Below are 7,451 nucleotides of genomic sequence, written 5' to 3' on the forward strand. Positions count from 1 at the left end.
GCAAGTAACTTAATTCTTCAACGTTTGCGTGAGTTTTCAGGCTTTGTTACCTCTGCGCAGAACTCACCTATTTCCGGGGCTGCAGCTGCCACCACCACCACGAATACTTAGCTCCAAAGCCAGCTGAAGTTGTCCCCTGAATTTATCCAACCCTTCTGAAGTTCCCCAAGTCCAAGCTGGTCTCCCACATGCATTTTTTTCAATCTTGTATCTAAAGCTTAATTCATCTTCTCTGTTCCCTAAATCTCCTTTGCAGTTTCCACTTCTCTAGGTGGGATGGACTCTACACTCATCCAAGCCAGATCACACGCTACCCTAACGTCCCTAGCAGACCCGGGAACATCAGCAAGTCTAGCCTGTCAATTTTTTTTTTTTTGGTGTTTTTGAGACAGGGTGTCACTATGCAGCTCAGGCTGGTCTTGAACTCACTTTCATAGCCCAGGCTGGCCTCAAACTTGTAATGATCCCCCTGCGTCAGCCTCTCGAGAACTAGGATTACAGGCGTGCGCCACCACACCTGGCTGTCCTGTCAACGCTAACACTTAGATATTACTATCTATTTCTACTTCTATTGCTAACCTTAAGTCAGACCTTCACTGTTTGTCCTCTAGCTTTTTACATCAGCTTCTCAACCTGCTCCGTATCTCTTCAAGCCCTAGTCTACCATCCTCTACACTGCGAAGAGGTCATTCTACATGCTAGCCAATCTCCTTTATCTGCTGCTTAAATTGCACGATGATTATGATTTTTATGGTAGCACCCACCATTTTGTGCATATTTACTACATCCCAGAAAACCATTCTGCATGCTTTCTTAAATGAAATACTTTCATTTTTTTCTCGCAAGAATCCTTTAAAGTAGACAGTACTGTCACTATGTTACAGGTGAGAGACTGATGATTCAAACCCGGCACCCCAACACTGCATCTCTTGCTTTTAACAGCTCCAACAACTCCCAAGGCAGCGAACACAACATGGCCCCTTTCTATTTGCAACTTCCTGCCCTCGCTCTTCCACTGTGCTCACCACCAACCTTTCAGTTCCAAATGGCACACTGCTTACGTTCCAGGAACCGAACAAGCTCTAAGTTTCTTAGGTTTTGCCAGCTGTGGTCGCACAAGCCTGTGATCCCAACCATTCAAGAGACTGAGGAGAGACGATCTCAAATTTGAAGCCAACAGGGGCAACTTACCTAGATCCTATCTCAAAATTTTTTTTAAAAGACTGGGAGGTAGCTAAGTGGCAAAGAACCCAAGTTCAATCCCAGTCACTCTCTCTCTTTCTCTCTCTCTCTCTCTCTCACACACACACACACACACACACACACACACACACACACACACCCCTTTATGGCAAGACCCAGAAGTCACACACTTGAGGCCTACTCCAGGATTTCTTTGGCTTGTTCTTTAGAGAAAACCTATAGATTTTCCAACCTCTACATTTTCCAACATGATCATCTCTATGGCAACGCTGAGGCTCCAGTTTATCCACTCCCCCCATTACATTTACGGGTGGCACAGATACCCAACAAGCACAGCTCCGTGGTTTGGTCCAACATAAACAAGGACAACTGTTTTACCTACTTAAAAGACTAAGGTACTACACAGAGGAAACAGACTAACAGGAACTTGATAGACTAAATATACTTCCAATTATGCTAGGTGGTAATATCAAGACTTTGAATAAAAGACGAAAGTCACTGAAAAGCCAATAAGTTGAAGTGACAAGCGAGGCGACAGAGCCCGCAAGGAACAAAGCTGGGCTACAGAGCTAAAAACACACAAGGCCTGAGGCCATCCCTGCGGGTCCCTGCAGGCGTGAAAGAAAAGCATGGCAGGCTGCTAGTCCTCGGGACGCCACACCACCTCACGTCTACTCTGCATCGTATCCTTACTTTTCCTTCAGTTCGGCATCTTTACATACTATTACAAAATGATTAACAATCAATACTAATGGCTAAAAGAATATCCCCACTTCTGAATTCACCGTAACTCATCTACTATTATTACAAAATGATTAACAATCAACACTAATGGCTAAAAGAATATCCCCACTTCTGAATTCACCATAAGTTATCTACAATTATTACTTCCCAGGTTTAATCTCACAGTACACACTCTTTTCTTGTGTTTAGGATTATTTCCATAAAATAAGATTCCTAGCCATGCGCAGTAGTGCACACCTGTAATCCCAGCACTCGGGAGGCTGAGGCAGGAGGATGGCTGCGAGTTCAAGACCAGCCCGTGATACAAAGTGAGCTCAAGGCCAGCTTGAACTGCACAGTGAGACCCTGTCTCAAAAACACGAAAATAAAAAAGATTCCTTTCCCGGTACTGGAGAAAAACCAAAAAAAAAACAAAAAACAAAAAACAAAAAAGATTCCTAACAGCAAAACTGCTAGATTAAAGCATGTGAGTATTTAAGGCTATGTGAGCGTGCTACAATACTGCTTTTACCCACTTATACTTCGCAGGCCATGCACTCGTCATATACCCTGTCGCAAGGCCACTACACCCCTGCCAGTGTCGCACTCTGCAACGCCTGCTAGTAAAATGTCATTACTTTATATTTATATGCCATCTTTAATTTCGGAGTCTCTTACTCATTTACAGATTATCTAGTATGTGTCAAGCACGATGCTGGACATGGAAGGCAGCAGTAGGACCAACAGCTCTGAACTGAGACCCTCAATCACGAGGAAAAAAATGATGAACCTATCCTACAGGAATAACTGTAAGCAAGACAAAGATATACGTGAGAGACATTCAACACGACTGCCCAAGACAGCTAATGTACTCAGATTTATACACAGTGCCAGGCATTTGTCGTCTACCTCATGTCTAACAGCCCCTACGAGGTATTAACGGCACATCATTTTGAGAAGCTACTCCTGACCTGGAAGGACACCCCAAGTTTTCACGCATTGTTACAGCTGTAAAATTGGACACTTTAACTAGAAGCTCTCTTCTGAATCTTCACTCTATGTTCTCATTAACTGTCACCACCAAAACTTACCTATGAACAGCACAAGGAACAAATTAACCACACGGCAAGATCAGGCGTTTTCCCATGGGTCCACCTGCGCTGCTGGTCTGCGGACAGACGCCATGCTTGTGGCTTCCGTGGCCACAAACGCTCCTTACTTCCTCCGCACATCCAAGCATACGGCACGTGAAATGCACCAGCATGGCTAACAGAGGGTGACTCATCACACAATCATCACGCTAAGTTTTTTACATGCATTAGTTCATTGTAACACGTGAGACATTAATGTCATTAATATTTCCATTTGGTAGGTCAGAAAAAACACAGAAGTTGCTCAATCTGCCTAGAGGCAACTTAGGCAAATAAAATATCCAATAGCTTGAACCTAGATCAGCGACTTTTAGGAAAAAACAAAAATTCCAAAATATGTACAGCAAGTACAGGACTACTTCCCAACTGCTCTTGTGAGAAAGGTTTGTCTTATCTCCACCATTCAAACGACAAAAGGTGCCTCAAGTTCTTTTCCCATAATCAGAGTTAAAACCCACAGCTAGGATTAAGGAGAGAGAGAAAAAGAACATGAATGCACTACTCAGACATCAAGGTCCCTTCCACGTGATCACAATTAGTAAGCACTTTCTAGAACTCAACATTTCTCTGCTCCTTTAGAATTCCAACTTTTCTCCCAATTTTCCCCCTTACGGGACCATTTTTAAGTATTTTGATTCCAAACAGTAGAAAAAAGTATTAGGAGCAAAAGGTAGGACACATGAAAATGACAGAGTTTTCAAATGAAAAGTCACTGACTGATCAGCTGGGCTTGGTGGCACACGTCTGTAATCCCAGCACTCAGAAGGCTGAGGCAGGGGAATCACGACTGCAAGACCAGCCTGGGCTACACAGTGAGAAAGTCTCTAATCAGAAATGGATCTAAGTTCAGAAGAACAACATTTCCATGGGTCCATAAATGTAAAGAGGTGGTTCTTGGCATGAGACGCAATCCTTCAGTATTTGGTCATCCTGGCGATATGGAATGTGTACACTGAAAATATCACAGTATATGTTATGTACAAGGGCCGCTCATGTGGCTCTGTGTAGAGTACTTGCCTAGCATGTATGTGCGAAGCCCTGGGTCCAATTCCCAATACCACCCCCAACCAAGTAATGGTAAATGTACAGAGGAGAACAACCTAAGCACCTTCCAGCTTGCACCTTTACCCACCCCACTTTCAGTGCTCTCCAGTTGCCCAGGACACACACTGGGGCTAGCAACAAATGTTACCCCACTGCTGTGGTTGAAAAAGGAGCAGCACCTGGGCCACAGAGTGGGAGAACCAGGAAGCTGCCTGTCTTCGTGCTTTCGGGAAGTCAAGGATGACTTACAATTGAGGAGCTTCTGGGCAGAAATTTAAGCAGTTTTGGCTTCTCTGTTAGTCCATTTTCTGTCACTACTATAGTGAAATGCCCGCAGCTGGCTACTTTATAAAGAAAAAACTTGTTTATATTTAGCTGCTTTCTGGAGATTCAAGGGCATGGCCCTGGCACTGGCTCAGTTCTGATAAAGCCTTCACAGTGGATGCCATACACAGGGAGGGACACGTGACAGGAGATGTTATGGACAGCAAGGTTAGACGGAAGATTAGCCAGGAGGCTAGGGTAAAGGCAGGAGGCATGTTTATTCTTTTATAATGGCTCCCTTGACAGAGTTAACCAGGGGTCCACTGGGAATTACTCTAAGCCTTGCAAAGGAAGCATCACCAATGACTTCGTATGAGACCCCACCTCGTAAGGCTCACCACCTTAACTCGCACACTGAGGACCAGGCCTCTAACACCTGAACTTTGGGGAGACATTCCAATCACCCAAGAGATACCACCCCAACTCCCAGGCTGCCAGCCCCACCCCACAGGTAAAAGTCGCCGAATGATGGCAGCTGGGCACAAAAGCCATGTATAACCCAAGATGGAACCATCCCAGAAAACTGGGCCGTCCCAGAAAAATGAGACCAGGCAGGAGTTTTTTTGTTATGAATATATTACCAGGCATCGCGAAGACAAAAACTAAAGGGCCCTGGTAAAGCCATGCCATCTGGAACTGCAACACTAAATGACAGCAAAAGCAACAAAGCAAAAACGTCCCTCGGGGAGCAGGGCCAATTTCCTACTTTTCTTTTTAACAAATGTCTTAGTCACGTTCTGAGACGCAGCACACACCAGGAGAAAAGGTTTATTTTGGCTTAGTTTGTGCTGGCTCCAAGGCGACGAGGCAGAGGGGCTTAGGAGAGGAGAAACAGCGTACGGCATGGTCGTGGGACAGACAGATCAAGACAGAGAAAGGGACAGACCCTTCCATCACCCCACGACCCTCCCCCTGCCAGGCTCCCACTGCCCAGCACAAACTCGGTGGAGAAGCAGCCCACTACGTGTCACATCCCCGTGACTCAGTCACCTCCCAAACCCCTCCTGTGAGTGAAGGAGCGGCATCAGATATAGTACATCATAACCCCAGGTGACCGACGGAGGACTGACCACACGAAGGACTGGCTCCCTCACTTACGAAGAACCAAAAAGTTGTTTTCCATGACCAACTTCCTGAACTAAATCTGAATGGCCGAAGGTGTGACTTCATGCTTCCCTCAAAACCAGTAGCTGAGACACCACCAGGCTTGTGGTGGATTATCTAATGGTCAGCTTGGAACATCCAGCCCAACTGAGTCAGCCTGGTGTGGAGGCCCACCTGAGGGCTGCTACTCAACAGCGTAACAGGAGAGCTGGAGGGGAAGACGGTGTGCTGCTGACTCTCCTGGAGAAGCTCGGCACGCTGGGGCTCCTGGTAGGAACTCAGCTGTTCTCATCAACGGAAGAGCTCGGGTCCTCACTGTCACGAAGGATGGCTGCAGTCTTCTTTGCGGGAGCTCTGGTCCTTACTTTGAGTGTCGCTTCTTGGGGTCCAGTGCACATCCCCCAGCCTGCTGGCACAGATCCTTCGAGGATCACAAGACCAAACCCGTCCTGGGCAACTTACAGAACCCTCACTCAAAACATAGAAAAGGGCTGGAGATGTAGCTCAGTGAAAAGGCTCATCCAACGCCCAGTACCAGGCGATCCATCTGGGAGCCCTCCTGTCTCTCCGGAGTCATGCCTATTCCCCGTTCTTATTCCCCAATACATTTTCCTACTCTTAAAAAAATAAATAAAATAAACAAAATCTGAAGAAAAAAAATCCCCAGTACTGCAAAAAATAAACGATCAAAACTGTGGTCAAAACAAAACAAGGGGGGCTGGGGATTTAGCTCAGTGGCACAGCGCCTACCTAGCAAGCGCAAGGTCATGAGTTCGATTTCCAGTACCGGAAAAAAAACGAACAAAATAAGGGGTTTGGGAGGCTGAGGCAAGAGGATCACTACAATTTCAAGGCCAGCCTGGGCTAAAAAGTGAGTTCAAGGCCAGCCTCAGCTGCACAGTGAGAGCCTGCCTCAAAAAGATCAAAAAACCCCCAAAGAACAGAACTATGGCGAAGGCTGCTAAGTGCCATCCACTGCAAGCTCACTGTGGTGGGTTCTTATCCTCCTTGCTCTGGCAGCGTATGACCTCTGGCTCTTTCCCAAGTAGAAATGACCGTGAAAAGTGTGAAAAGAAATCTACTGAAAGAACACCTAGGCAAGCACAGCAGCGCAACTAAAGAGTTCCCGAACAGCTTCAGAACGTGGCAAGAGCAAGGCTGTGCGGCTCACACCTGGAATGCCAGCACTAGGGACGGTGAGGCAAGAGGACTGGCATGGGTTCAAGGCCAGTCTCAATTATATAGTAAAATCCTATCTCTCTCACACACAAAGGAGACAGAAAGAAAGAGGCAAGAACAATGGCATGTGTTCGAAGGGAGGGAGAGTATGCTGGGGAGATAAAGCAGTATGTCTTTTACTCTAATACATTTTAAAATAAAAGGCTTTCACTGTACTTTTTGATCACATCAGAGATCTTCTCTAAGATTCTACTTTCTCATCTCAAAAGCAGAGAGCATCTTGCAGAGCTACTGCAGGGGATTAGTGCTCTTCCAAACTTCCAGCCCTGGCCAGGCACCGCGGCCCAGGCCTCTAACCCTAACTACCGAGGGAGGAGAAGCACAAGATTCAAGGCCGGCCGGAGCAATGTCGCAAGGCCCTAGGTCGAAATAAAAAATCAGAAAGGGCTGGGGTACCGCTCAGCGAGAAGGCGCCCCTCGGGCTGATTCCCAGCACAGCAGAAACAGAACAGAACAAAACCCTTGCAGAGCTTAAGTAATGAGAAGTACAGCTAAAATAAGGTTAGCCATCAGAAGGTAACTAACTACAGAACAAAACGATGGGGACATACAACTCACTCTTCTACTGCTGATTTCTTCATTTCCATGAGAAACACAATTATAAAAATACAGCAACAACATTTACAGAACACCTCCAGAGGTTTCCCCAACCCTACAACAGGA

Source organism: Chinchilla lanigera, unplaced genomic scaffold, assembly GCF_000276665.1.
Source record: "Chinchilla lanigera isolate Chin_1 unplaced genomic scaffold, ChiLan1.0 scaffold00053, whole genome shotgun sequence".
Lineage (NCBI taxonomy): Eukaryota > Metazoa > Chordata > Mammalia > Rodentia > Chinchillidae > Chinchilla > Chinchilla lanigera.